A 21,807-nucleotide genomic window follows, 5' to 3' on the forward strand; every position below is an offset into this window, starting at 1 on the left:
AAAGCATCAGCAACACACCTAGGCATTACTGAGCTGCTAGCCCCTGAATCGATCATGCAATTACGGACTAACTTGCCCCCTATAATCAGAGAAACATAGAATGGAGGAGGTCTAACCTTTTTATTTGTCTCCATGTCACCTGATGGTTGTACTAAACTAGTGTCACCCTCCATGGTAGATGATTGATCTTTGGGCTCAATCTTTTCCAATTCTTGCTGCAGCATCCTTTTCTGCATTGGTATGGTGGCAACTGCATCCCACATGGAAATGCTTACATTGGTTTTCTTCATTTTCTCTATCACACTCAAGGGTGCATTAGGAATTTTGGCGAAAACTTTGGGAGCTGTACCCCTGAGATGCCGAGATGAAGCAACATAGGGATCACTTGCATCCTCCTTTCTTGGACCTTGCCTTTGCTATTGTGAAGTGTTTGTCTGCTCATTTTCTTTTTGTGTATGAGGTATAACACTCGAAGTTGAGGCCTGCTCAGGAGAAAGGGGGGCAGTATGTTCCATAGCTCTCTTCTTGCTTCTTGTGTTATGAGCAACGGAATCCTGGTTTACATTACAATCCTCCTCCATCTGGTGATTCATAAAAGAGCAATCACCCTGCCTCTGAACATATGAGGCCTCCTTGGGATGATCTTCCTTGTGTGATTGCTTTACTGTAGACTCCTGGACAGTTAGGGCCAAATAAGATTCTGCTTTCTGACATAGGCAGTAGGTATAAGAATAGTTACATGAAGGACAAAATTCTTGATCTTGGGCTAAGTTATTTTGAGGAACTAAAGCTCTACTCTGATTTGAGCTTGAAGCAGCAACATGACTATTTTTCCTATTCTGATCAAAAGAGCTATTCCAATGATTAGGAGGCCTACCACCACTTAGAGCCTGATGTTGTAATTGAGGGGGCTTGCCACTTTGGGCTTGCTGCCTTTCTAAGGCCACCACCTTGTTACTCATTTTTTGTATTAGAGAAAAACTATCCTCTAATCTCTTCCCTTGGTCCTTCAACTCTTTCCCCTGCTCTTGCAATTTTTTATCCAGAGTCCTCTCTCTTTTATCTATATTCAGCACTAGACCTTGGAGCATTTCCTTGAGTTCCTCTATTCCATTTGAGGATGTGGAAGCTTGGGGAACTGGAGTAAGGGCTTGTGATGTAGAAATTGTAGGAAGGGGGGCTATTGCTGGTTGGTGGTTGGGAACATCAGGAAAGAAAGGAATAGGAGGCCTTGGAGCCAACTTTCCACCTTGTATTAGGATATTATCAGCTTTTATAGCTGTCTCATAAGCATTTGGTAATGTATCTCCTCCCATAGTTTGGATAGTAGTGGCAATGTCACTGTTGAAAGCTCTAAGGTAATGCAAGAAGGCATTACCAGGGGTAGGTTTCACTATAGTAGGTATTCTGTCCCATGTCTTTTGGAATCTGTAATTAAAATCAGTCATACATTCATGGGGGGCTCTTTTTATTGTAGTCAGCTGCTCTAGCAGTGACAAATGGTCACTCTTATCCTCAAAATGTTTGCATAATCCTGCTCCTAGTCCATCCCAATCAGTTATGGAACCGTGAGCTAAGCCTCTATACCACTGTAATGCTTTTCCTTTTAAAGATGAGGCTAGAAGTCTGACAGCAACATCGTCTTCTGTAATACCATGAATATTGCAGACATTCGCTACCTCTTGGATATGCTCTAAAGGGGAAATAGAAGTTTCGCCAGTAAAATCATATATACTTTTTAGTGTAGATACTGGTATATCATGTCTTTGGGTTAACAACAGAGGACTTCCACCATTAAAGGTGGCAAAAGCATGAACTCTTGGCTATGCCATATAAACAAGTGTTCTATTGATGAGTGTTGATGGCAATCTAGGCTGAGTTCGAATAGTAGGGGGAGTAGAGACAAATCTTACAGGTATATCAACTGTTATTCTACCCCTGACTGGTGATAATGAAGTTTTAGTCCTTCTTCTCCTAGGATTTGAAAGAGAAAGCTCTTGATATTGAAATTTACCTCTAGAAGATGCCCTTGTTTTAGTCCTGGGCATGAATTACTGCAAACTTGGTCTAGAACTAGACTTTTTGATGTTCGGAGTCGCCAAGTACTTGAAGAATCAGCCTCCTAAAGGCTCAAAAACTGAAGCCAGCACTACTTCTTCAGCATTTATCTCTAGAATTCTTTCTCCTTGACACTAGTAGACCTAAAATCTTCTGATATGAGTCCCACCAGGCGTGCCAAAAACTGTTGTCACTTAGGTTTGCACCCTTGTCCAAGGCCTATGTGGGAGGACAACCTAGTGAAACATGGAAACAACCTCCAAGCTGTGGGACTTGAACTGCGAGGTTGAGTCTCCGGAGAAGGCCGACTTCCTCTTACTGTCAGGGCACACCTATCTATTCTCAAAAGGGAAAGGGAGAAAGAGAGCATTAAAGCAAATCTACCTAGTCTAATCTAAGGCGATGATGCACCAAAACAGAGTGTTCAGACTCATTTTCTTGCCCATATATGCACTACGGAACTAGGGTAACATTCAAGGTCATACGTTCATTTAGACTTATATCAACCAGCAACCACATTTAGATTAGGAGACCAACTGAATAACACCAGGAACAAAAGATTTCACTTGTATATTATTCAATAGGCCAAAGATAGATACAGTATGCAGACCACTGATCTCAACAATGCATCAACGAGAGGCAAAATGATACACATACACGTTGATGGCTGAAAGAGATGATACAGGATGTTTATCTAGCTCAGAGACAAAGGGATTTTTCACTGCAAGTTTGCAAGCAGCAGCCGAGAAAATCAGGAAGAGTCGACCCTTACGAAATGTACAAAATCTGTCTTTATAGTTCAGGCGTAACTGAGATCTTTTTTGCTGAAATGACCCTGCAACTACCTGCCATTGAGTACTGTGGAAGACAATCATGGAAAAAATCTCCAAAAAATTTGATCTCTTTCACCAATAATGTCCTGAGAAGACTGAAAATGGTGCCATTACTGCGCTCCGACCTGGTAGATGGATCAACGGGTGGGTGGAGTGTCATTCTGTGTTTTACATTTACTCTGGTAGGTCGAGATTGATCATGGAGATCAGATTGCACGACAAAATCGATTATCCTCGCCTCCTGGTTCATGAATCCGTTGAGGTCAAAAGGTCAACCGAGCACCCTATGCGTCAACTAGGCCACACAGGCCAATTGCATTTCTTTATTTCCCCACCTGGAGGTCCTCCCGCGGTTGACCACCCTGAATACTATCATGATTGTGACAGTTACACTAACCGCCAACCGCCATCCTAGACTGCGCCGATAGGACGCGTGTCGACAAGGGCGTTGTGTTGCCAACATAACCCTCGCACATCTCCGTCATAGCGTGATGGCGCCTACCGTCGATCAGCCTCGATTCAACGATCATGGAGACTCATCATTCTACAACCTCTTCCCTTGTAAATCACTGGGCCTGCGGCACATATGGCACTTCCCCATTGGTCCAACGATCGCTTAGTCCTTGCTGTGCTAGCTATATGAAACATGGTTACACCAGGACACGTGGCGTATGGGCACTAACTTGCTATCATAAAATTCACATAGTTTCTCCATGCCGAGATAGCGCCTGCCGCTAATCCCTGTAGATCTGACGGTGTAGAACCCACCTCTGCAACGTGCTAGTTGCATCAAGAAACTGGTCCCATGACATGTCTGTGCCTTGACCTGGCATATGTGGCAAATCCTGATTCGCCATGGACCCTCCAATCCGCGACTGGGCCCTATCTTGTTTGGAACCACCTCAGCGACGCATCCTGGCGAGACTTGACCCCACCGACACGTGGAAAAAGGCCGCCAAGTCGCTATGCTAAAAAATTGCAGCTTCGCCATGGCGAGATGGCACCTGCCGTTAATCCTTTCCAATCTGACAAGCACAAAACTCTCCCTCCTGCGACCCTCCTTTTCTCGTGATTCGCCAGGTCCATTGATATGTGGCATCTCCTCGTTGGTCTATTGGTCACTTAAATCTAACTGCACCAGTAGCATGGAATGTGGCCCCGCCAAGACACGTGGTGCACGGGCGCTATGTCGCCGATGTTAGCTCCCGAGCAGTTCTCGATAGCAAGACGGTGCCAGTCGTAGATCCCTATGGATCTGACAATCATGAAGACTTGCCATTCATGCTGAGACTACTGGGCCCACTATACGTCGTACGCTGACTCATACACATGGCACCTCCTTATTTGGTTCGATGAAGACTAGCTAGCAACCCAAGACCTGATCCGCAGAGTGACCACGTGTCAGCTAGGTTCCATGTCGCTATGCGTAAATCGAGGAAAAATTCCCATAGCGCCATAGCGCCCACTGACAGCGTGTCCTGAGATTTACGTGTGTCCCCATCTGATTCCCCACGCTGACTGTGATTGCACAGTACCTGCTAGGACCCATCCGTCTGATCATTTCTTGTCATGGTGAAGTTTCTGCTTGGGCGCTATATCGCCATCAAAAAATGCATGGGTTTTTCGTTGGCGCCATAGCTCCTCGTCGTGTTTTTGAAACCTCTAGGTCGTGAACCTGTCTGCCCGCCACCACGAAACCGCTGACCTGCCGTACTCTGCGACCTGCGACCGGACCCATCCCACTCATTTCCATATTCATAACTACACCACACCTTGGATGACATCTAGCGATCCTTGGTGAGACCTGGTCCTGTTGATCCATGTGGCGGATGGTCGCCATGTCGCTATGATAAAATCCGCACATCTTCGCCATAGCGAGATGGCGCCATCCATTGATGCGACCAAATCTGACGATCGTGAGGACTCATCATACCTCATGCTTCCTCCCTCCATGTCGATACACCTAGCATCGCTTTGAGACATGGCCCCACCTGACATGCGTCACCAGGGTGCGATGTTGCTTTCATAACCCTCGCGCAACTCCTCCATAGCATGATGGCACTTACTATTGATCTGAGCTGATCCGAAGGTGGTGAATGTAAGCCCCGACTGTGTTAGCCATGCCGACAGGAACTCTGACCTGGCACACGTGGTTTCTCCTTATTCATCGCCGCAACACCTGATTCCGCCGGTCGTCAAAATTCGCTGCCGTGACTATTTCCACCGGGCGCTATGTCGCTATGGAGATTTTTCGGCCGATTTGCGATAGCGACATAGCGCCAAGGGCATTAAGAACCTTTTTCGACCTGCGGAACGCCGGACCCACCCCTGCAACGTGTCGTTAGGGTGTCATCGTGCTATCATAAATATCGTGCATTTTCTTTATAGCGCGATGGCGTCAACCGTTGGTCTGCTTAAATCTGATGGCCAGAAACTTGCAGGTTGTAGCATTAAAATACCAACTCTGAGACTAACCATTGAATAAGCCGTGCATTTGAATCTAAATCCTTGGCGGTAAAACCAGAGGTAACAATAACTATGCACCATAAATGGAGAAAAAAAGGTTAAGCTTATTGAAAATATTTTCAAAGTTAACTTTATTGCAGTCACAAAAATAGGGCAGTATCATCTACAAATTAACATTGGAGGAGATAAAAGTTATCTAGAAATGTTATACCTTTAACATAAGGAGAAAGAGAGTTGTCTTTAAGAATATAATAGAGTGTGTCTAAAGTAATCACAAAGAGGGAAGGGGCAAGGGGGCATCCTTGCCTAATGGATCTACTAAGAAGAAAAGGGGGCAAGAGGGAGCCATTAATATCAATTTGGGCATAAGTATCCTTAAGAAGAACCTTAGCCATGCTGCTAAATGAAGGGGGAAAGCCAAAGGCCTCTAGCATCATAAGAATAAAATCCCACTCAACTCTATCATAAGCCTTTTCAAAGTCTAGAAGAAACATGGCCAGCTTTTGATTAGAATGCTTGGCCCGGTTCATGGACTCATAGCTGGTGATCAAGTATTTCAAATTATACCTACCCTTAATGAAACTAGTTTGGGTGGAATAGATATAATTAGGGAGGATGCCCTCGAGTCTAAGGGATAAGATTTTAGCAAGGATCTTGTATGAAACATTAAGAAGGGTGATGGGCCTTCAATTTTTGAGGAGGGCCTTATCCCCATCTTTAGGGATTAATTTAATGATCCCAGGGTTAATGTAGTTTCCCAAGGAACCTTTATTTAAAGCTTCACCATAGATATCCTTTAGATTGTTGCAGATCCAACTAATATTAACTTTATAAAATTTAATGGGAAGACCATCAGGCCCTGGGGCCTTGTCATTCTTTAAATAGAGATAGCTTTATGGATTTATTCAAGAGAGATTTTGTTGCTAAGAAGCTCACAATTATAGCTGGAGATCTTGTTGGGAATAATGTTCTTGCACTTTGCCCTGAGAGTTTTGGAATCAGAGGAATCTTTAGATGTAATAAGATTTTGATAATAAGCAAAGAAGGCCCTCATAATATCCTTAGGGCTATTGATCTCAGTGCCATTATCCATGAGTCTTTTAATGGGCTCATTGATTTGCTTATGTTTAACGAGTGTCAGACTCCCTTAAACTAAATTTGATGGAAGTTAATAACCCTCCCCAATCTAATGTAACAAACAACTACTCTGCCATTAGTAGCGATCTCCCTACTGCCATTAATTGTGTTTCTCCTTCTACCTCTATTTTGCCTAAAGTGACTACCATGCAAAAGATATTTTCAGTTGTCGTGGCCTCTCCTTTGACATTCATTGTGGCTAGACTGAGATTCAACATTAAAAGTCAACATGGGGCCAGCAAATTCGGTAAGGATATTAGCACAAATTGGATGCCTCTCTCCATTTACCCTAATAATAATCTGTAAGGAAAATTGTAGATTGACGGAAACCACCATTTTCTTTGCTATTGTTGAGGTTGAAAAATGTTTAGCTCGCAAATGTATGGATGACTAGTTTTACAATTTTTGGAATCTTAAAATGGGTTATCATACTTTATTATGTCAACAAATATAGTGGGTTTTTTTATTTTATTCTTTACGAATCCTAGCTCACAGGTTGTAATCCTGAAAAGGCAATAGTGGTTTGTGGGCGTAACCTCCTTCCATGCCCTAGCTTGGTCTCCAGAAGCCATTCATGAAGAAGTTTGGTACTCTCTTCTCCTTGATGGTTGTTAATTAAACAAATTCCTCCCTTCTTATGGTGTTTCCTCCCACAACTCTTGGAACCCCTAGGGAATGTTGTTAGAATGGATGAATCACCAAGGCCCATCCCCAACATGGATGCTAGAGCTTTAATATCTCTAAAACCTGGAATAGACATTCCAACCTCTCTTGATCTACATTTTGAAAATAAAAATTTCTCATGTCCTTTAGAATTCCTTGGTGGCCTTAATGCATGCTTTCTGTGCTAGTGAGAAGACCACTTAAGAAAGGATTGTCCCATCTTAGCTTAAAAACAAGTTGCTATCAAAAAAGTTGAACAATTAATTGAAACTGTGAATAAGGGGGAAACCCTAGAGTTAAAAAAATCACAGTCAGTTAACCCAATTTTTGTACCCACCCAATCTATTATTCCTAGCCAAAACCCTATAATTACCCCCTCAGCGACACAAAATTTTGCCCCTCAAAGACACAAAATTTTGGTACTAATATTGATAATGAGGGATTTCATATGATGGTAAAAACACCAAGAGAAGGTGTAAGAATGCTTAGCAACCTATCATTGAAAACTCCTCTATTTCCCTCATCAATATGGATACCCAACCCTAGTCACTCGTAATATTCTAAGAAACTCCACCATTTAGGTTAACATGCAAACTGAAAGGATTTAAATAGAGAAATAAAATAGACGCAATAAGAAAAATACGCAACACCAGATTTATCTTGGTTCACCACAATAGTGGCTATGTCCAGACTATAGAGTATTGGATTAATATGTAAAAGGTTATTACAAATGAATAGGAGCAACATATAAAAAGGCTCCAATGATATTACATATGAAAGGTTTCAAGAAACCAAGAGACACACTTATTGGAGGGAAGAAAACAAGTGGCCATTAGCCTTCACCATATCAACAAACTCCCACTTGAAGGACAACCAATACTACAACTGATCACCTAATACCCTGCTCAAAGAATGATCTATCTTTTCTTCACAAGCCCAAGAGAATTTCTAGCACATTCAAACTTCTCTTTGGCAACAATCTTCGTGAATATATCAGTCGGATTGATCTTGGTATCAATCTTGACAACATTCAGCTTTCCCTCTTTGACTGCATGACGAACAAAGTGAGCATGTGCATCAACGTGCTTGGAGCGATGTGATGAGTGATTATGTGCTAGGAAGATCGCACTATGGCTGTCACAAAACAAATTATATTCACTTTGATGAACTTTCAAGTCACCAAGTAACTGCTGAAGCCAAATCATTTCCCTTGCACCTTTGAAAAGAGCTAAGTATTCAACCTCAACTGAAGAAAGAGAAATTCAATGTTGCAATCGTGAAGCCCAACTAATCGTAGCTCCAACAAACGTGAAGGTATAACCAATGGTAGACCTTCATTTATCCAAGTCTTAGCAAGATCAGAATTAGTGTAACCTTGTAGTTGAACTTTGTTTTCACCAAAACATTAGACATAATCTAAAGTGCCTTTTAGATATCTTTGTATCCATTTGATGGCTTCCCAATGAGCTTTCCCAAGATTGTTCATGAACTTGTTCACAACTCCCACTGCATGAGCAATGTCGGGGTGAGTAGAAACCATAGCATACATAATGCTACCAATGGCTGATTTGTAGGGAATTTTCTCGATAAATTCTATTTCTTCTTGTGTTTTAGGACATAATTCAGAACTTAATCGAAAGTGACCAGCAAGAGGAATAGGAATTACTTTTGATTCAGCCATGCTAAATCTTTCAACAACTTTGTCAATGTATTGTTTTTGAGACAAAGTGATTTCCCTCTTTTTCCTATCCCTTGTGATTGTCATGCCAAGAATCTTTTTGGCCGCCCCTAAGTCCTTCATTGCAAATTCACTTGCCAATTTTTGCTTCAACTCATTAACTATTCTTTTGTTTGTGCCAACTACTAACATGTCATCGACATAAATAAGAAGGATGACAAACTCACCACTTGGAAGTTTCTTGAAGTAGACACATGGGTCTGATTCACATCTTTTGAAATTATGCTCAGCCATGAAGCGATCAAATTTTACATACCACTATCTTGGGGCTTGTTTGAGGCCATACAAGCTCCAATTCAATTTCCAATAAAGATGTTCATGTCCCTTCTTTTGAAACCCTTGAGGCTGCTCCATGTAAAGTTCCTCTTCTACATCACCATGTAGGAATGTGGTTTTCACATCAAGTTGTTCTAACTCAAGATCCCACGCTGCTGCTAATCCCAGAATAGTTTGAATAGTTGTCATATTGACAACTAATGAGTAGATTTCAGTGAAATCTATCCCTTTTTCTTGATCAAATCCCTTTACCACCAATCTGGCTTTGAACCGTTTGTTGCCTTCTGCTTCTTCTTTTAACTTGTATACCCACTTGTTCCTAAGTGGTCTTCAATTAGGTAGAAGAGATACTGAATCCCAGGCTTGATTCTTGAGCAAAGAATTCATTTCTTCATGCATCGTAGCTTGCCATTTTTCACTATTTACATCTTTAAGTGTAGCTTTATAAGTGGTGGGTTCGAAAAATTTAGAAATCAATATTGAAGGCTCTGCCTTTTCAGCAAGTAACAATTCATAATCTGAGAATTTTGTTGGCATTCTCCTTTCTCTAGTGGATCTTCTCATTCAGGGTTCTCTGTTCTCTAGTTGAACCAATTCAAATGGAGAACCAGTTACACTAGTTTGCTAGTTTAAATTTTGTATGCCCTCTCTACTACTAGAGAATAGATTATTATAAGATTCATTCACATGACTTTGGCCATTGATTGGATTTGTGGGCTCTTAATTTCCTTTAACATCGCTATTGGATGTCCCAGTCTCATCAATAAAATCCCTTGAAAAAATGTGCATATTCTATGTCTTGAGCAATCTCAAATTGTCATGGGAGCAAGTGTTACTAATGTCTAATAATTGCTGGTTCAAAGCCTTAGCGTTAGTTGTTTGCAGTCCATTGTGTTGAGTGTGAACATCATTGAGGGGAATTTGAACACGTTGAGCTTGTTCATCAGAGATTGTAATGCTAGAAAGTGATTGTAGGTCTTTACCACTATTTTGAAGTGTAGAATTATAATTGCCCTGCATTTGAGCCTAGTTTTTATTTGCCCCTTGCAGATTATGTGCAAGTTGCAAATTAGTTGGACCCTGTGAATTGCATTGCATATTACCTACACTCTGAAACTACCCTTGTGTATTTCCAAGGATGTGGCCTATGTTCCCACTGTAGCCTATGCTCCCACCGTGTATTGCCAAGGGTGACACATGTTCACTATAAGTACCCTGCAGATCAGTTTGTATACCCTGTGAAATGGCTCTAATGCCCTGCACATTGTTTTTCTGTGGATCTAATTGCCTAGCCTGCATTCGTGGATGAGCATTAAAATTGGACATATAGTCCCTCCCAGTGCTATACTGCAAGTTTTTAGTGTTTCCCACACTATGTTGTGCATCCCGTTCATTGTTTGGATGCATTTCTTCGGGAGTTACAAAAGACCGCAGGTATGAATGGTCATCCCTTGACTGATAGCCCAACATAGTAAAAGGATCCCTTGAACTTTGGTTTGAAATGCTTTCATAGACTTGGTCATGATGCATAGACAAATTGCTGTCTTGAGAAGAGATATCAAAAAACTCTCGTGAAAAACTATCATCATGTCTTGTGTTCCCAAGTGTGGAAGAAGATGATAAATTTGGAAATAGTACAAAGGTGAGACTATATGAGATAGTGTTAGAAACTATTTGTAAATTTAATCCAACATTTCTTTGTGCAGAGATTGGTACAAATTCTTTTTCAGACATTTCTTGAGAATGTAGCACCTAGAAATGTTTTCTCATTGAAGACAACGTCTTTTCTTGTAATAATTTTCTTTTCACTTAAACTCCAAAGCCTGAAGCCAAATTGATCCTCTCCATATCCAACAAATATGCAAGGCTCAGATTTAGGATCCAGCTTGCTTCTCTTTTCTTTGGGCACATGTGAAAAAGCCTGACAACCAAAAACTTTAAGATGAGAGCAAGAAATTCTTCTACCTTGCCATTCCTCTTCTGAAATCCCAAAGTTCAACCTTGAAGAAGGAATTTGATTAATGAGATATATGGCTATATTACATGCCTCAACCCAGAATTATTTTCCCAATCTTGCATTTGAAAGCATACACCGAGCTTTCTCTATTATTGTCTTGTTGAGTCTTTTTGCTGCCCCATTTTCTTGAGGGGTGTAGAGTACAACTTTCACCCTATGAATACCATTATCTACACAGTAATTTTCTAACTCTAGCGAACAAAAATCACCCCCATTATCCATTTTTAAACATTGGATCTTATGGCCCCTTTGGTTTTCAACAAGAGCTTTGAAAACTTTAAACTTAGAAAAAACTTTAGATTTATTTGCCATCATATATATCCATACTTTCCTAGTACAATCATCTAGGAAAGTAACAAAAAAATTTGCACCTCCTAAAGAGCTTACCTCAACCGGACCAAAGACATCCGAGTGTACAAGTTCCAATGGTTTTTCCTTGAGATTATGTCCATCTTTCAAGAAGCTGACCCACTTTTGGTTTTCGTAAAGGCAATGTTCACAAAATTCCAAATTTTTTGATTGGAGACCCATTAGTTGATCCCTTTTGAGCATTATCTCAAGGCCCCTTTTTCTCATGTGGCCTAATCTTTGACGTCAAAGTGCTACATCGCTGCCCATGATTGTCATAGCAGCCCCTATTTCAGTAGGCTTCTCAAGAAGATAAATATTACCAACTTTATTTCCTTTGGCAATTATTCTTGAACCCTTGGTAACTTTCCAAGGATCCAGATATAAGGTTGGATAATATCCTTGTGCAAAGAGCTAACTAATGGAAATCAGATTTTTCTTTAATTTGGGAACATGGTGAACATCTTTTAACAACCATTTCCCTCCATCTTCCAATGATAACAAAATGTCACCTTTGCCAACTATTTCATAGGATTTGTTGTCTCCAAGAAATACCTCTCCAAATTGACCTTCATGGTAGTTTGTGAAACAATTCGTACATGAAGTAGCATGAAAAGAAGCTCCAGAATCTATCACCCATGAATCTGATTTTGTGTCACTTGTAGAAAGAACTAAAGTTCTTTCATCTTTCTCATAGGTTGTATTTGATTCCACGTTTCTTACATTTTCTTGTGCTTTCTTGTACGCCTGAAAATTTCTCTTTGTGTGGCCAAGCTTACCACAAAACCAACATTCTCCATTCCTACCTCTTGACCTTGAATGATTGGGTGACTTTGATCTTTGTTGATTGTAATTATTATTTCCTCTATGATGGCTTCTTCCTCTTCTCTCGGTGCTGACCATAGTGAGAGCATCGCTGGATGAGGAGTCTTTATTACTCCTTCTCATGTCTTCACTTAATAAAGTGGCAACAACTTTTTCGTAGGCCAGCTTTGACTTCATAGAGTTTGAAGTACTTATAGCTATAACTACAGGATCACAACTGTCAGGTAAAGAACATAACAAGATGATGGCTTGGGCTTCGTCATCTTGAGTCATACCAACCGAGCTTGCTTGACATAATAGGGTATTCAAATCATTTATATGATTTGAAATCGTAGTCCCTTCCTTCATTTTTAGTTTCTAGAGTTTCTTCATAATGAAGATTTTGTTTGCAGCTGACACCGTTTGATACATATTTTGAAGTTTGTCCCAAACTTCTTTTGTTGACTTCTCATTTGAGACATTGAAAAAGACATTTTTCTCTAGCGAGAGAAAAATGGATGCCATCGCCTTCTCATTCATCTTTTCCCAATCTTCATTAGACATTGTAGATGGTTTCTTAGACTTTCCTTCAATTGCAAGAGCCAAGTCTTGCTTAACCAGCAAGGAGCACATCTGCACTTTCCACAAGCTGTAATTCTTGCTTGTAAATTTCTCTATTTTCATATCCTCCATCTTTTTGAAAAAGTTCAACACCGATTTCCCAATCTACACACCTCGTGCTCTGATACCAATTAAAAGGATTTAAACAGATAAATAAAATAAACACAATAAGAAAAATATGCAACACCAAATTTGCCCTAGTTCAACAATAGTGGCTACGTCCAGACTGTAGAGTATTGGATTAATATGTAAAAGGTTATTAAAAATGAATAGGAGGAGCATATAAAAAGGCTCCAATGATATTACATATGAAAGGTTTCAGGAAACCAAGAGACACACTTATGGGAGGGAAGAAAACAAGTGACCGTTGGCCTTCACCATATCAACACAAACATTCTTATCTAAAAGCTTGAATCCAAAAAGTGATAATACCCTTTTCATTATGAAAATGCAATGTCCCACAATCTTTTTTAAAGAAATTGATGATGAATAATTTTTTGAAATCATCCTTGTGACGGGTGATATTTCTGCATAGAGTGAACCTTTGGAAAAACCAACCAAGGTTTCCCCCAATGACTCGCAATTTGTTTCAGATTTGGAGCTGGTCACATCACTTTAGTCAGAGGATGATGAACTTGTTAATATTAACAATGTAACCATACCAGAAAGAAGAGGTTGCCCTTCTGGTTCCAAAAACAAAAGCAAAGGACTAAAACTAATAGAGAGAATCAAGATACTCTGACAACATCGTCTAACAATGACCGTACTCGTTCCCCTCTCTAATTAATTTCCTCATGAATTTTATTTCATGGAATATAAGGGGTCTTGAGTCCCCCAACAGAAAGTTAATGGTTAAACATTATCTCAAAATGCAACATTTTATTGACATTTTCATGATGTAAGAGCTTAAAGCTATTGGATTCATGTTAGATACGAATCTCAATTATATATGGAAGGATGCTATTAAATTTCACATGAATCACCCAAGAGGTAGGGGTGGTGTTTGTATTCTAATTATCCCTAAATGGGAAAACTAAATTTCTGATCATGAGATATCTCCATGCAACAAGGCAGTTTGGGTTAGTATTAGGTACCAAAATTTTATGATAGGCATTTCTTCTATCTATGCTTATAATGACTATAAGGAAAGAACACAACTTTAGGATTGATTCTCAACCCTACTTGACATTCCATGGGTCTTAGGAGGGGACTTTAACATGATTGAATCTCAAACTAATAAAAGCACTAGTAATCTTTTCTCTTAAAAAGACCAAGAAAAGCTTAAGTGGGTAGATTACTTCAGCAAAACCTTCTTTTTGACCCACTTAATGGTGGGATGCCCTCCAATAAGGGCCTATGGTATACCTAGTGCAATTGACAAATTGGTTCTGCTAGAATATACTATAGGCTTGATAGATTTTATGCTAATAGAAACTATTTCTCTTTTGCCCCTAATTGTCAGGGTAACTTAGTCACAGTTTCCCCTACTACTTTGTCTGACCATAATCCCATCTCTATCATCATTAGAATTAATAACATGACTCATAATAAACCTACAAATGCTAAATTCATCCTTAATACCATCCTTCTATGGGCTGAAGAATCCTCTCGGCGGTCAAATTGATTAGTGTCATTAATAAAAATAACACATAATTTTTTAATTTAAATACTCTTTTTTATATCTGTATATAATTACATCAACATTTCACAACTTCTTTAAATTTATTTAATTATATTTGGTGTTCCCTTTTTTGTGTTTCACGCTTTTCTTTTTGATGAATAGACCTTTTCCATTAATTATAATATAAAAGATACACCTTTTATGTTTCACCTTTTTAAAGAAGTTGGATTTTAAGTTTAAAAGTTATAATGTTTAGTAAGTTTGTAAGAATTTTAGATAGAATTTTTTTAATAAAAATTTCTTATTTTTTTTTTTTAAATAATAGTTTTACATTTCTCTTTTTTATATTGTTTTATATTATAATTGATAGTTGTTAAAATATATTTATTTACAAAATTAGATTTAGAAAGTGGAAATTAAGACTAGAGTTTGAAAGTGAAAACAATAGAAAATAAAACTAGATTATAAAGTAAAAAGAGGAAAGAAAAATAGAGTTGGTTAGATATTGATTTTCATATGTTATCCATTTAAGTTTATATTTGGTTTATGTTTTTTCTTAATCAAATTAATATTACTGTCATATTATTTAAAAATATCTAAAATATTCTAATTTTATCATTTTATAGTATTATATTGTTTTATATTTTAATATGTTGTTTTGTTATTTTTTTTCTTGTATATTATTTTATTGCTATTATTAAAAATACTACAAGAGTTGACTAAATGATTGTTTTGAGTCTTGATATTTTATTTTATTAATTTTGAGTCTCCATGATTCAAAGATTGTCCTTAAATCTATTCATTTTGTATTTGTTAAATAATTATAATAATAATGTAACTTAAATAATATTTTTATATGATCTTGATTGATGTGTAAAAGGTTTTATATTATAATTATGTGAAAAATTAATCAAAAAATGAAAAAAAAAATTGATGCTTCCTTTAACATTGTGGTTTAAAGTGATTGAATAGAATCACCATTTTAAGATTATAATTTAAAGTAGTTGTCAAATAAATAAATTTTGCTTTCATATTCTATGTTATAAAATTTACTTTTTAAATTATTATTTTTTCAATATATTTTATTTTTTCAAGTATATGTTTTGATTGAATTTTTTTATTTTAGTTATTCAATAATATCATTATATTTTTAAATATTTTTGGTCATTTATACATTTATTTTGATTTTAATCTTTCAAATGCTCAAATTTTAGTTTTTACATATGATTTCAAATTATTTTAGAGTTTTTTTAGCACTTTTAGATTATTTAGAATTTTTATTTATTTTATTTTATCTTCTATACAATTAACAACAAATATTTTATTTTGATATTCTTTTTTAATATCTATATAAAATTACATCAACATTTCATGACTTCTTTAAATTTATTAAATTAAATTTGATACGTGTTTTTTTTATGTTTTACTTCTTTAAGAAGTTGAATTTTAAGTTTAGATGTTATAAAGTTTAGTAAGTTTGTGAGAATTTAAGATAAAATATCCTTTTTATAGAAGTTTGTAATTTTAATACAATTTAAATTTTATTAAATAATTTATAAAGTGTATTTAAATCATTTACAATTAAGTATTAAAGTTTTACATTTCTATTTTTTTAATTTTTTCTATATTATAATTGATAGTTGACAAAATATATTTATTTACAAAATTAGATTTAGAAGGTGGAAAGTAAAATTAGAGTTTGAAAATAAAAATAATATAAAATAAAACTGGATTATAAAGTTTACAAAAAAAGGAAAGAAAAATAGAAGTTTATATTTGAAGTTTATATCTAGTTATGTCTTTTCTTAATCAAATTAATATTGCTATCATATTATTCAAGAATATCTAAAATATTCTAATTTTATAATTTTTCTTGTATGTTATTTTATTGTTACTATTAAAAACACTACTAGAGTTAATTAAATTATTATTTTAATATTTTATTTTATTAATGTAGTCAATAGGCTATTTGTGGGAACTTTGTTCTCAAAAATTAAATTTTTGACGAAAAATTTGCAAGTTGACTGGGAAAGTTGTCAATTTGGCTAGAAAATTAAAAATCCTTCCCGTTAATTATTTATTGGCCATATTTTTAATCTTCTTCCATTTTTAACTCTTGTTTTGATATTTATTAGTTGTTATCTTCACTTTTAACTATTGTTTTTATTTTTCTATTTATTAGTTGATCACCTTAGCTCATGTTGTGATCTATTCATTTAACTTTTAATTTTTAAAATTGATCTAGATTTTAGTTTTTAAATTTTATTTTTTTAATATTAGTTTAATTTTTTCTTTAAACATTATTTTTTAGTTTCTATAATTTATTTAATCAATAGAATATTTGTTAGACATAGTATATTTTTGTATTTCTCTTATTAATTTTTCATAATAGATTTTTTGATGGTTTTTTGAAACGATATTTGATAAATTTAATTTAAATAAATAATATTCATTAATCTATTTAAAAAAATTTAGTAAACATTGTGTTATTTAAATTAAAAAGTATTAATAATCTAATTTGTTCACATAAGATTATATTTTAAATATCCACTTTTAACTATTATTTTTCTTTTCTTATTTATTTATAAAGTAGTTATTTGTGATCTCCACATTAATATTATGTTGTGATCTCTATTTATTAAACTTTTGATTTTTTAAATTGATTTAGATTTCAATTTTTTAAATTACTATTTTTATATTAGTTTTTTCTTTAAATATTATTTTTTAAATTTCTATAATTTGTTTAGTCAATAGAATATTTGTTAGAGTTATTTTTCATATTATTATTTTTATTTCTTCGTAATAAATTTTTTGATGGATTTTTTTTAAATAATTATTTTTTTATATTTGATAAATTTAATTTAATTATAAAATCTTGAAATTATTGAACACGTTTCTTAAGCAATATTCAAATTTCCTAAATATTTTAAATTTATTATCTATGTTTTCATCTTCAACTTTTTTTATTTTTGTATTTTATTTTTTTAAAAACTTATATTTACATTATTTAATGTTCATTCTACATTTTTCTCTTAAATCTCATCTCCTATTAGTGCACTTGTTGCATGCGCAAAAGCATGCAACTGCTAGTTTTAAGTCTATGCATGATTTCAAGATTGACCCTAAATCTATTGATTTTGTATTTATTAAATTATTATAATAACAATGTAATTTAAATAAATAAATAAAAATTTATCTTGATTGATGTGTAAAAAGTGTTATATTAGAGTTATGTCAAAAATTAATCAAAAAGTTAAAAACAATAACAGATGCTTCCTTCAACATTATGATTTAAACTGATTGTTGTTGTTTTTTTAATGTAATTTTTGTGATTGGTAGATTTGGTCTTGGTTGACTACAAAATTAATATATTTTCTAATGATGCTTATAGATTTAATGATAATATAAAGATGTTGGGTAAATATTGAATGATAAATCTAAAGAAGTTTTTCAAAGATTGAATGATAAATTTAAAGAAGTCTTGAAGATAAGATAATCTTACTTTCTTCTCAAAATCATTCTTTTTTTTTAGTAGGTCAAATCCAAATCACACAACAATTTATAAATCTCAATTATTTTTAAAAGGTGATGATTCATTTTGTAACATATATTTAAAAGAATTAATTAAGCTAATAGGCTTATTGTGGGAACTTTGCTCCTAGATTTTTATTTAATGTTGATCATGTGACAATTCATCAATCTACGATGTAAGGTCTTGTTATTCCCAAGTATATTATCTTCAACTACTCCTAAGCTACAAGTAAGGAGATTCATTGACACAAGAAAGATTTATTTTCTATATAAAAATATAATCAACATGATACAATATGTATTTCTATGTTCGTATTATACACTCAAATTCTTTGTTCAACTATGTTTTTCATTCCTACATCATGCATATTAATAATAAACTATAGTCTTGAATTTGACAACAATTAGTCTTGTTTGATTCCTCTATCTGAAGTTATTTAAAGATGATTCTCTATGACAACCATACCTTAATAGTATGAACCAATTAAGTTATTTTATTGAATAGCTAAATGGTTTTATAAATGACAAATTTCCAATTTATTGCCTTTTTCATTAAATGAATCTCTTCAAACAAAAATAAAAATGCTAGCATGTTTCTTCTTAGTTATCAATTTTCTTTCATACACATGCACACTTGTAGAGAGCTAAGTTCTTTCCATTTTTACATGCTACTATGATGTAGTTTTCTCTTTGTTTTTATTTTCATAATTGGAAATTGGAATATATGGCTATTGGAATATTTGATGTGAATATAAATTTGGAAAAAAATTAATTAATTAAACTGCCATGAATAAGAGAATAAGTTTATTTGGAAAATTGAATTTGATCAAATTATATAATTAACATATTTATATTTTATCAAATCTAAAATCTAGAGATATCAATTTTGAAAACTGAAGTGTGAAATTGTAAAAGTAAAGGAAAATCAAATTCAAAATTATGTCCAATTGGGTATCTCACATATTTGAACCAATAGATTATCTAGGTTGTAGTTCTAACATTTTACCTATGTTAAATATTTATTTAGAGAATAATTTCACCATCTTTCACATGCTCAACCTTAGCATTTAATTCTCTCTATAATTGATTATTCATACAATTATATAGAGGTATATCTTTTCTCTTTTAATCATAATGGTTCACTTTTAAAGAACACATTTAAGATCATTAATAATAAAACACAAGAAATTTGGTATTTAAAATAAAATAAAATAAATACCACTTTTGTTGATTAAAATTAAATATTTATAAATAGCAATTTTATTATTATTATAAAAAAAGCACATAATTTTCCTGCAAAAAGAGGGGTAAAATTTTATTAAGACAGAAAGAAATACAACAAGGAGAGTTCAACAAGGAGCTCAATCCTGAGCAACAAGATCATCAAATTCTTGCACCATCTCAAAGGATAGTTGCCTCCTATCCCTAATATTCCAACCCGGATCATGACTAGATGCCCATTTGGCTAAACAATCAGCAATTCTATTCCATTCACGAGGAATATACGTGAAACTAATGAACTGAAAAGAGGAAGAGAAGAAAAGAATCTACTTAACAATAGTGGCCAGCTGCCAACTAACATCCTCAAGCTCTTGCGAAGAAAGCATGTTCACCACCACCTGGGAATCAAACTCACAGATAATCTTACTCCATCCCCGCAAGCAACACTGTTCCACAGCATATAAAATAGCCTGAGCTTCCATGAGATTGTTAGTATAATCACCCTTATGAACTAAGAAGAAAAATTTAACATCCCCAGAACTAAGTTGAGCCACACGCCAATACCAGCCGGACCAAGATTCCCACGGGAAGAACCATCAGTGTTAATTTTCAGAACTCCACAGGGAGGAGGAGTCTAGTGCCCATCCCGGTTAACCCGACCCTTCCTCTGATGGTGAAGCTGCCTGGACATAGAAGGAAACCTATGAGCTGCAGCCCCATCCTGCAGATGAAAATTGAGGCGATTACAGATAGCAAGATCAACCGGATCCATACCCCCATCAAGCTCACACTTCACAAGAATAGTTTCCTGAAGAGAATGTGATATTTACCACCAAAGATGCAAAACACCAAGCCGAACATCTTGGAATATGTGATGATTCCTCTCCAACCAAATATGCCAAAGCATGAAAGATGGGCCATCAATCCAAGCAGCATGGAGAAAAGAAGACTTGGAGGGAGCAGTACCCAAGCGGGCCCAAAACTCAAGAAAAGAGGAAGCATGCTGACAAGAGCAACCCCAAGCGCTCCACCAAAGGTGTCATATCTGAGTAGAATAGGAGCAATGGAAGAACAGATGGGAGATAGACTCCTCTCCATTACCACACAAAGCACAATAAGAGGGGCCCTGAAATCCACGTTTACAAAGATTATCCCAGGTAAGACAACGGTTGTGAGCCACTAGCCACATGAAAAAATTGCACTTGGATCAAGAAACTTTATTCCAAACTTGTTTCCACCAAGGGACCTCAGCATCCCCAAATAATTGTCTAGTTATCTCCTGATACCCAGCAGAGACATGATATTTACCAAACAAGGTATCGCCCCAAGCCAAAACATCTGGACCAAGCAAAGAAGAACACTCTCTAGAGGCCAAAATTTGAGAAAGCTCCTGACGATCCATCTCTGTACCTCCAGGAGGCCAATCAGAAGAATGCTTCCATTTGTAACCAACAACAGGTCCCAATTGATAAGGAGTCTTGTAATGAGCCACTTTATCCCATCCAGCGGCAAGAAAAGAGTCACAAAGAGGCTAAAGATGAGGGTATATGGATAAAATGGAAGGGAATCCATCCCAAGCATCAGACCAAAACAAAGCTTGAGAACCTCCTTTACATATCCAAAACAGACCCCTCTTTACCAACATCGCACCTGTCTTCAAAGTATGCCAAACCGTTGAGCCACAATGTTCAAGAGGAAGTGCAGAAATAGAGCAAGGATCAGCACCATGAAAATATTTATGAGTGATAATATGAGCCCAAAGTTGATGTTGTCTAGAGCACCATCGCCAATAAAGTTTAGCAGCCAAAGCTTGACTACTCAATAGAGCAGATCAAAGACCAAGACCACCCTCCTTTTTAGGCCTACAAATAGTTGCCCAATTAACCAGGCTCCATTTAGTACTATGCAAATTACCACTCCAAAGGAATTGTCGAGAAAGAGCATCAAACTCCTTGAGAAAGTAAATAGGTGCAGCGTGAACCATGCTTCGATAAGTAGGAACTGCTTGGATAATAGCTTGAAGAAGAGTAACCCGGGCAGCAGTAGAAAGTCATCTATGAGTCCAATAATTTACCTTATCCTAAAGCTTGGTAATCAAATTTTGCCAGAAGAGACGTGGCTGCCTGGAAACAGCAATAGGGATGCCAAGATAAGTCAAAGGAAGTGATCCTATCTGAAACCGTAGGATACCAACAATCCTGTGCTGAATAGAATCAAGAGTGTTAAAAAAGTAAATGGAAGATTTGTGCTCATTAACTTTCTGGCCTGAAGCTGCCAAATAAATGTCCAAAGCATGTCAAAAGGCTTCAGCTTTCTTGATCCTAGCAAGACCAACAAGAGCAAAATCATCAACGAATTGAAGATGGGAAAGAGAAGGTAAGCCATTACCCCACCGCCAGCCTTGAATAGAATTCTGGGACACCTGATGCTTAATGAATCTGCCCAAGCCTTCGGCCATGATGATGAATAGATA

Source organism: Cupressus sempervirens, chromosome 2, assembly GCF_028749045.1.
Source record: "Cupressus sempervirens isolate cs-2001-9-10 chromosome 2, ASM2874904v1, whole genome shotgun sequence".
NCBI classification, from domain to species: Eukaryota; Viridiplantae; Streptophyta; class Pinopsida; order Cupressales; family Cupressaceae; genus Cupressus; species Cupressus sempervirens.